We start from the raw sequence: 10,205 nt of genomic DNA on the forward strand, positions 1-10,205 counted from the left end.
AGCCACTGAAAGAGGAGAAGGTCTCTTTCTCTCTCTTTAGCCGAGATTTTCCCTTTCGGACACCTTCTTCCGTCGAGTATTTAGTAAAGATACCGACACGTGTAGAACGCCAGCCCCTTTTGAGGAAGACATCGGCTCCCGGGCAGCCCCACGCGTTTCTCGAGTGGCTTTTCCTCCTCGCCGCGGGCACGGGTTTCGGCCGCCCATCACAGAGAGATCTGTCAGGGGGTGATAGAAGTACCAATAATAACGATAATAACAATAAAGCTGTGGAGGTGTTTCCAGCCTGGTGCTGGGGCCAAGCTGCACGGCGGGACCGGGGGCCGTGGAGCCAGGGGACGGTCTGGGGGAGTCGGTGGGGTCTCCTGCGACCCACCCACCCTCTCCGCGGGCAGAGGGACGTCTGCCCACCGCCGGCTGCCGTCCTCGGGCAGGAGGTGGCGGGGATATCGCCCCGCAGCCGGGAAAGCGGGTTCGGTGGCAAGTTTGGCCCTCGGGCCGAAAAGAAGAGAGGATGGCAAATGTTAACCTCCCGCTGAAACGGGGCAACTTTAAAGGATAGGCCCGGTGCAGAAGGGCAGCCAGGGCGGAGGGGACTGGCGTGCCGAAATGAAGGGCGGTCTTCGGCTTTCACAGCACCGGAGATGTCCAGGCCAGAGCCAGAGGAGTCAAATGCCCAGACGAGAGTTCAGAATCGTGCCAGGAGACGTTACTCCACTTTCCCTCCTCTTTAATATAGGATTCGGGAAGAGTGACCCCGTATAAGATCGGCTCACCGGCTCGATAAATTATACCTGCTTTAGTCAAAACGGTGCAAAAGGGTCAGATCCCCCCCAAACCAGCAAACATCCCCCTGGCTTCCCCAACACGTTCCCCGAGCAAGAGCTTGCGGGCATCACCGGGGAAGGACCGGGCAGCTGAAGGCACTTCTCACCTCACCAGAATCAGATCATGCTGCCGGGCTGATTCTGGAAAGGGGATGAATAGAAAGGGTAGGAAACCTCACCCTCGCCTTGCCTGGGTAGAAGAATCAGCCGCCTAACTCCTGTCCTCAGAAGAGGGGTCTGGGGTTTCTCAGCACGGAGAAACAGATAGTCCCCGAAACCGCAGATTTTATTTCTGGCAAACAATGCTCCCCCAGCCAGCGCTTGTGTGCGAGACAAGTAATTGTGCTCCCTTGCTTAAATAAATCATTGATGGGTGAAATTACACATGCTCACTTAAAATGTAATGTGATTAAGAGATTATGGGATCGCAGTTAATATGTTGCCTCACAGCTTCTGGACCCAATTCCTGACACCAGAAATCCATCAGCCACAACTGTCCCTCCTTGCGGGGAGGCAGCTCCTCCTGCCACTGGCAGCCATGAGGGCTGGCCGGGAGGGGGGACCGGGGGTCTCCCGCCTCTGCTCCCCGCAGGGGGCCGGAGAAGGTGAGAGGGATCTTCAGGTTTGCGTTTAAATGAATAATAACTCCTTGCTGTTGTTGTCTGGGGGGAGGAGGGGGAAGAAAAAAAGTTAAATGGAAAGGCAGGAGACGGGCTGGGGGGAAGCGAGGGGCTGAGGCTGCGCCTGCAAGCTGATTACCTCTCATCTGAAAGCTGCTCCATTTCCTCACGCATCGGGTAAGTCCTTTATCATGAGGTGGCACAAGCCCTGCCGGGGGCTATTGGTCGCCCCGAGGAAGGAGCCGGGATGGCAAGCGGGATCCTATCATCAGGCTGCATAATAACCCCGGGCTCGCCACAGCTGCGCTGTGACCCTTTGTGATGGAGCTGATAGTGCTCCCGTGAAATAATGTCCTCCTTTTGGGTGTGAAATCACCATGTTTATTAATTGAGCTAGACATGAGGGGTTACCTTTTTCTTTCCAAGCCATGAAAATTTGTGATTCAGGGCAAATGGTTCCCCCTTCCCCCCCAAGTTGTGTTGCCAAAGGGTTGAGAGAGAAGGACCAGCTGGGGAGAAGAGCTATTTTGGAGTGTCGAGAGGGACCGGGCTCCAAGGCAAGTTTAGAGTAGATTCACGCGCAGCCACCCACACACCTCGCTCGGCTGTAAAAGCAGCCCCCCACTCCGGCCAAGCGCGGCGGGGAAATGCAAAACTCATTCCAAAAGGATGGAGGCCGGGGTGGGGAGGGGAGGGATGCGCACAGCGCAGCCTTCCCTGGCCGTCCCGCGTGGGGATGTGCGGTAATCACGGCATGGGGCGCCGCGCATCCCCACGCACGTACTGCAGGAGGCGAGTCGTGCTGAAAGAGTACGGCTTCTCTCTCCACACGCACTTTTCCTTTTTTTTCTTTTTTTTTTTTTTGGTTGGTTTGTTTTTTGTTTGTTTGTTTGGGGTTTCTGGGGGGGTTTTTTGTTTGGTTTTTTTTTTTTTTTAATTTGGGGGTTTTTTGTTTCGCAATTAGGCTTGTAAAGAGCTTATTGCAGTATGTGCTTCTGGGCCAATAATACTTGTATTTAACCTAATTAAAGCCGACCTTTTAAAATATCTGAAATATAAACACGCCTTTTTTTTTTTTTTCCTCATTCCTCTCCTTTTCTACTCTGGTTTAGCAGTTCAGCGTTTGAATCTCTGAGCTGAAACATGCAACCTTTCACCAGAGCACGGAGAAAGGGGGGGGAGGGGGGAAGTAGCAAAAACCTGCGGATGAGGCGGAGGGACTGGCTTTGCCGAAGCATCTGCGACAGACTTCCAGGTAGGCAGCTACCCTCAACCCTCCCCCGCCTCCCGGGGCCAGATTCTTTTCCCCCTCCCCCCTTCCCCCTCCTTCCTTATCCTCCTCCGGTGGGCAAGGGGCGGCAGCCAGGGAGCGAGCCGAGTGCCGCCCAGTAGCCGGGGTGAGCCCCTCTGCCCTGCTGGGGGCCAGGACCCACGCGGGGACAGCCAGCTCCGGGGGAGGCGTGTGGAAGAAAGGGACGCGCCTCTCCCTGCGCGCCAGGCAGACAGACACGCGACTTCCAACCGAGCGCTGCCCGCCGAGGGGCGGGCGCAGCTGCGTGGGGACAGACACGAGCCTCCCACTGGAGGCAGCGGCACTCCTGCCTGGCGTTCCGCAGCCGAGGTGGGGCTGAGAGGCTGAGGCAAAGCCCCTGAAAGAAGTCGGTAACGAGTGTGTGTGTGTGTGTTAATGCCCTCTACTCCTGTCACACAGGAACTGAACTAGTCCATTTCCCGTGAAAGCCCACCCTTGCAAAATCTCAGCGAGTTTTGGGAGGTTTTTTCGATCAATGGGAAATTTAAACTTTTTTTTTTCTTTGCAGGGCAAACCTGAATATGCTAATTTTATTATTTTTTTAAACTGTGTAATCAAAATTGGCCTGGGATTATTTTTTTTCCGCTGAATGACATTATAAAGAATTTTGTTCAAGAAAGGCAGACTAATTGCTGCCAGAAGAGTCTTTTCATAGAAAAGTCTGGTTTTCATAAGGCAGTTTTTGTGGATGTTGTGGTTAAATCCTAACGTAGTGGAAAGACGTTTGGCTTTTGGGGTTTTGTGTTTTTGTTTTTTTTTTAATAAAGGCGATTTTTCTCAGCGTTAGGAAAGACCCACGCTGTAGTAAAAAACTATTCAGAGATTCATGGGGCAAACATCGCGAAGAGCACACGCCGGCACACTTCGATCGGCCGCATATTTGCGGCGCGGCTCTGCCCCCGCGGCAGCTCCCCGGTGCTCTCGCTCCCCGCCCCGGCCCGTGTGTCGCAGCTCCCGCAGCAGTTGCGCCCGGGCTGGGGCTCCGCAGACTCCCTCTGGGTGGAGGGCGGGGAGGATGAAGGGATGGCAAGGTGCGAAATGCGGATATCCTGGCGGTGCTCCGACAGCCCGCTCTGCCGGGAAAGTCGCGGACCTCACCTGCGATGAACCCAGCAGAGCTGACGGGGGAGGCAGGACCCCCACCCGGAGGCCCTTCGCCTCCCGGCAGCAGCAAGGCGAGCAGGACAGCAGGCAGCCCCCCGCCTTAGGGAGCACAGCGGCCTTCCCGGAAAAAGTGGGCCCGGGGTCGGCGGCGAGGCCAGACCGAGAAGGTGGGGGAGCTGTCCCCCATCAGCCATCCCAAGCACCTGAGCAAAAACAAGTGGAAAGAAAGAGCTAAATAGTCCGTAGGATGTAAAGATCATGCACATTTTAATCTTTTTTTTTCCGTTTTTCTCTTTAATTTTAAATCTCCCCCGATTAACCACCCTGACTTCCTCTCCTTCCACTCCTTCAGCTCGGGGCTCCTAGGAGGAATTTTTAAGCCCCTTCGCAACATCCAGGACCCCCTCGCCTGAAGGCAAAGGGACTCAAAACAAATAAGTAAAAAAAAAAAGACAGAGCCTTTCCCTGCCGCGGCGCAGAGCCTGCACCACGCTGCCCCTCCAGGGTCCCGAGTCGGCCGGGGAGGGCAGGAGCATCCTTGCCCCTCTCCTGTCCCCAGTCGCTCTGTCCCGCTAGGTTAAGGCTGTCTCCACCAAGCGAGAGAGGAAAGTCGGGGCGAGGGCAGATTCCTGCAGAAATCTCCCATTCCCCTGGCTACGGAGAGTCGCGTGAGTTTTCCAGACGCTGATTCCCAGCCCGTGCCCTGTCACTAGCAGCACAACCACCGACAGGTGAGTGTTCCACTCACCTCTTCATAACCCAGTGCCCTCTGACTACCGGAGCTGTCCCGCTTCACTGTGACAGGAAAGAGAGCTCAATCACTCGTTGGGATGGCTCACTTCTATTTTTTCTTTTCTTTTTTTTTTTTTTTTAATTTCCTCACAACCTCAAGAGCATCAAACTCAAACACCTTTACAAACAGAGCGACTTCAGCCCGGTGCTGCTCGGTGGCCCTTTTGTTCCCGGTGGGGGAACCTGGTCTAGCTCGGCTTGGCCCCGCCGGCGCTGCGGAGAGCTCGGTGCTCCCCTCCCTCCTCTCGCCGGAGCGGGGACGTGATAAAAGGAGACAGGGCTCTGAAAGGATTTGATTGAAATGGCGTGTGCCAAGCTGATGGGAGCCAGCGAGGGACAAAGCGCCGAGGAGCCATGGACACTCGAGCAATTATTCCTCCACGCTGAAGGTGGATTAGTGCAATGGAAAGAAGCATATGTTCGGCCTGGGGCGACACTCCCCCTGGCTGGGTTTAGAGAATGAGAGCAGAGAAAGAGGCTGAACCTGGAATATCAACTATCCCGGAGACAGGCCACCCCACCCCCTCTTCTCCCAGCCTCTCCAAAAGTCTCAGGATGGAGAGATAAATACACACGCCCATGGAGATAAATAGATAGATAAGAGCATACATACAAACACCCATAAAGACAGATGCATGCACACCTCCTTGTACAGCCACACATGCACACCGTTCTGCACACTAGCTCTTCATAGGCAGGGAGGAACAGGCGCCCTAGGTGAAAAACCTCCCTGGGTATGACAATGAGAACAAATAAACAGTCGGCCTCTGAGAGGGTCGTAGCAGCAGCCAGTTCTGCTGAAGGCTTCAGTTTCCCCAGTCTTTTTCCAGGAAACTTTCCAAAAGCAGAGGCAGCAAGGGACAGGGTGATCTCCATAACCCCTACCAGGGCCCTGTCCAGGCTCTCCTGGAAACTCAAGGCAAAATCCACAATTGTCCCTTTTCCACCTCATTTTCTTCTAAGCTGCAGCCACCTCCTGCTTTCTCTCTCTTTCCCTAGCTCCATGCAAAACCCCATCCTCTCCAGCAGGATAGCTGCAAGCTCTCATAAGGCCATGGGTTTGGGAAGAAGCCCCAGCAGCTGGCCTGCCAGCCCCCACCCCAAATACTGGCATGCCAGGAACAGCCTGCACCAAGGCTCTGTGGCAATGGTACACACCCATCAGCTGCTGTCCTAGATCATCTACACCCATACACAGGATCCAAAACCCAGTCAGGGATGGCAGGAGCACGTTTTTATCACTATTACAGTGTAGCTCGTTAGGCCTAATGAAGAAAGGAGCACTGAGGCCAGGTACAGACTCTGCTTTCCCTCCAGCACTGCCCCACTAGCCTTCTCCTGCCTGGGCACATCAGCACATGCTGCACTGTGGGATGTCTCCCCAGCTTTTGTCCAAGCTGCCCAGCGTGCAGGGCAGAGAGATAACCTCCATCACAGGAGAGGCATGGCCACAGTGTGGGCATGCACAGGGAGCAAGGAAAAGTACAGGGAGCAGCACCCAGCAGCAAGGGAGAAGGCAAGGAGGATGAGCTGGAGGGAGGGGAGCATGCCAGCAAGGTTAAAAGGGAAGGAGGGAGGGAGGGAGAGAAAAAGAGAGAAGGAAATGGAACAAGGCTCTCCCTTTCTCCTCAGAGCTCCAAAAAATGCCCTGCTCTACAACCAGAAACATGTCCCATATATTTCACACCTCTGCCTCTTTATCTTTAGCTTTGGGGATCAGCATGGATCATGCACAGGGAGGAGGGGGCCAGCTCTGTCCAAAGCAGTGCTGAGGCAGGAAGTTTTGTGGGATGAATGAGCAGGTAGGAACATAACCCAAAACATTGTGTAGAAGCAATATACATCCCTCAGCCTGCAAGTGTAACTGCACAGCCCACACTCCCACTAGAAAACAACTCTCTATTCAGAGCCCCTGCATCTGCTTTCAATCAAGTATTACAAAGGGAATTAACTATACCACAGGCAACAACAGCAATGAGGCTTGAGAGCATCTCTAGACAGAAAAGGTCTTCGTGTAGACATTGCAAGATCTCTTATAGAAACTAGGATGAATGTGTGTGTGTACAATATGTTTGAGGAACAACATGGTGAAATGGCTTGCATTTCACACCCAACAATCCTCTACCTTCCTGTTCAACACAAGATAATTTTTTCCTCACCTAGGCCACTCTTCCTCAGTTTATCCTCCTTACCCTTGTTTGAAGATCATCTGTGCAAATGGGCTCTGTAACTAGGAACAGGACAATAACCACAGAGCTTGGAGCAACCTCAGGGCCCTGGTTTCAAGAGGGAGGGACTCATACCTGCATGGGGAAACCACAGGCTTTGGTTGCCGGCACCGTGCCTTGCAAAATCAGAGCCTGAAAGAAAAGTGCCACAGGGAACCAGCGGATCCCTCCTACACTACCAGAAAGCTCTCAGTAGTCTTACCCTGATTTCCACACTGCATTCACCCAGTGAAGGTGCTCTAACCTCTCTCCTGGTATGACAAAAATGTTGGCCCTTTGGGCCACCAAAGTTGAACTCAGCATCAGAGGTATGACTACAGTGACTGTAAGAGGGAATAAAAGACCACAGATCTGTCACCTTCGTACCTACAGCACCAGAACGGAGTAGCAGTTCAAGGACAGAAATCTTTACCGCCATCATAAACTGTATAACCTGTGTTTACCCTGCCTGAAATACCAGCTGTTTCATCCACCCAAGAAAGCCTAGAAACTTCAACTAGATGAAGAAAAACAAGGTTATTTTGCTATTCTGACCATACTGCTCTGCTGGTAACAGGTTCTAATAGACTTTAACTTTCCCTCCCTTTCCAGTCCTTTACTTTAAACTATTTCTTTTGGGGAGTTTGGGGTTACTAAACTAAATACCACAAAGAGAGAGGCTGCAGCCTATGCAGAATAAATGATTTAAGAACTGGGCTTGGCTGATTTATTTTTTCCTCTGTCTTGGAGATAAAAAGAAGGAACACATTTTAGTAATCCCTGCTCATTTTCATGGCCATTCTTTCACCTGTAACTCAAATAATGAAGTCATTTGTTATTTATATTGCATTTTCCCCTCCATTCTAGATTTTTAACGATCTGACCCTTCTTTATGGCCGTGACAAAGCCTGAAAACGGTGTGGACTTCCAATAATTGAACGATATAAGCAAAAATCTTTAACTGGAATGAAGCAGATGTTAGCTTCGTGCAGTCCCCTAACTTGATTATTCTTTGGACATGTTAGACAAGCATTAGTGATTGATAATGACGCTAATTAACCCCTTTCCTTTCCAAAACAGTCAAACAATGCCAGCAGGATTCTGCAAACAACATGCACAAAATACAGCATATATCAGTATCTGTTCAAAGTGGATCAGGGACAGAACTTCATAGTCTAGTGCTTGACAAAAATCTTACCCTGCTGACACCAAGCCAGCTCCAAATCTTCTCTAAGAGTTAACAGCTCCAGCTGCTTGCAGGACAGGGAGCAGAAACAACCCTTTCACACAGAAGAGGTGCACAGGACAGAATTGGAGGCACCATTTATTTTTTATACTTCCAACCTTTCACATTTGATTATCAAGCCACTTTAAATCACTCTTCCCTCACTAGCTGGGATGGGTTTCATATTGCTCCCTGTCCAAAGGGCGCTGGTTATTTTAGCTGCACTTTGCAAATGCGAGGGCTGAGGCTCTGGGAATCTGGTCTGGGCTGAGACATGCACGTACTGAGGAGGGAAAGGGAAGTGCACATTCTGGAATTTAAATGGGAGGCAGAAGACAAGTAAACAAACAAGGAGCTGATCTGATTATGCAGTCGAATTTATCATGGACAATAAAGAAATTGCCTTTAAATGTAAGGGTTTGGATAACTGAATACTCCTAGCAAGTGAATAAAATGTATTCAATTAACTAAAAACCTTGTGCACTTCTGAACTGAAGTGGAATCGACTGTAATTGATTTATTTGAAACCAGAGGTTAAGGACTGAATTAGCTAAGTACAACTGGGTATTTCAAGCCACTGACTTCTCAAATGTCAAATCCCTTCTATTTTAAATATTATTTCAGCTGCGGGGCATTGCTGTCCTGATGGCTGTTCCTCCAGTTAAATCTCAAATTATATTAATATTTGATTTTTGGAGGGTGGGGTAAATTACGGTACAAAGAGGAGGGCTGTCCTTGTTCACGGTGAAGAGCACCAGGCTGTATTTTGGTTCACATGTAGGAATTAGCTTAGCATGGCAGCTATGGTCTAACATTCAGCCACCACTCACCCTCATTTCACCTGATCTGGGGGGAAAAAAAACCAACAGATTTTTGTTTGGTATATAAAAGCATGACCTAGAATTTCACTGCTGCACCTCAATCACAACGTTAAAAATGCACCCAAAGAACGCTAAAGTAATTAGCACGTTTTGGTAACTGCATATTGGTCACAGCAGACGAGGCTGAACCAAAGCTAGTCTGATTTCCATTATCGCCTGTAAAATCCTTCCTTAGAAATAATAGTAATAAAGAAATCCATGCAAGGTCATTTCATTTCTAGTTTTTGGTGGCTTGCTAATGCAGCAGCAGGATGTTTAAAATGTGCTCTCCTAGCATAAAGTAGCTAATTATATCTTTAAAACATTATTTATTATTACCTTATAATGTTCTAGCATAAGACTGCTTTATACATTGCCCAGTATAAAACGATTATATTGGGTACAGGTTTCAAAAAGTAACAAGCATCTGTAAATCCAGATATGAATGAATGGTATTTAATAAGATTGTTTTTGTTTAAAAATGAGTATTTATGTGTTGCTGTAGAAAGAGCAGCAATGTATTGCTGTTTATGAATGCTATTGTGCCTGAGGTTAGGATCCCACACACAATCTGAGATGCAGCCAAGAAAAACAGCCCTGATAGACAATGCTTCACTTCACCTGCTACAATACTGTGCATTTCATTTATGTCAAGAATATGTACAGTTAGGGTTCATTCACCTCATTATTTTGTTACATCTACTTTACGGTTAACCAGTCTCTCTTGGAAATAATAAATAACTGTTTTTAAAACAATTGCAGCTTTGCATTCAAAAGATCCACTTTCAATTTATGAAAAAAAATATTCACCATTTTTATAAACTAGCTGGCTCTTGAAAATAGAATTTAGACTCCACCAACTCTCTTTCTGCTTGGAAAGATTGATTTTACACTGCTTTCCATAAGTAGATTACCAAAGCAAAATGAAACATCTTGGGCTTTATCTAATGCTTTGCTTCACCAGCTCTACCAAACGTCAAAATATATGAGTAAATGTTAATTCTCTGTGCAGCTTTATTGTAAACATCTCCCTCTTAACCTCCTCAATTTCTGCCTGAGTGAAAAGGGGGGAAAAAAAGGAGAGAGACAAAGTCAGGGAGGAAAGGAAAGAGAAAGAGAGAAAAATCAGTCACCACCACCAAAATACCATCAGCACTTAAAGGAAACCCTCTCTTTAAAATGCCTTTACATTCTAAACTGCATTAAGTCTCCCTTCCTATGATATAACATAATCCAGCCTGATCCTGACTTCACCTAC

Source organism: Corapipo altera, unplaced genomic scaffold (assembly GCF_003945725.1).
Source record: "Corapipo altera isolate COAL_440 unplaced genomic scaffold, ASM394572v1 60, whole genome shotgun sequence".
Taxonomy (NCBI): domain Eukaryota; kingdom Metazoa; phylum Chordata; class Aves; order Passeriformes; family Pipridae; genus Corapipo; species Corapipo altera.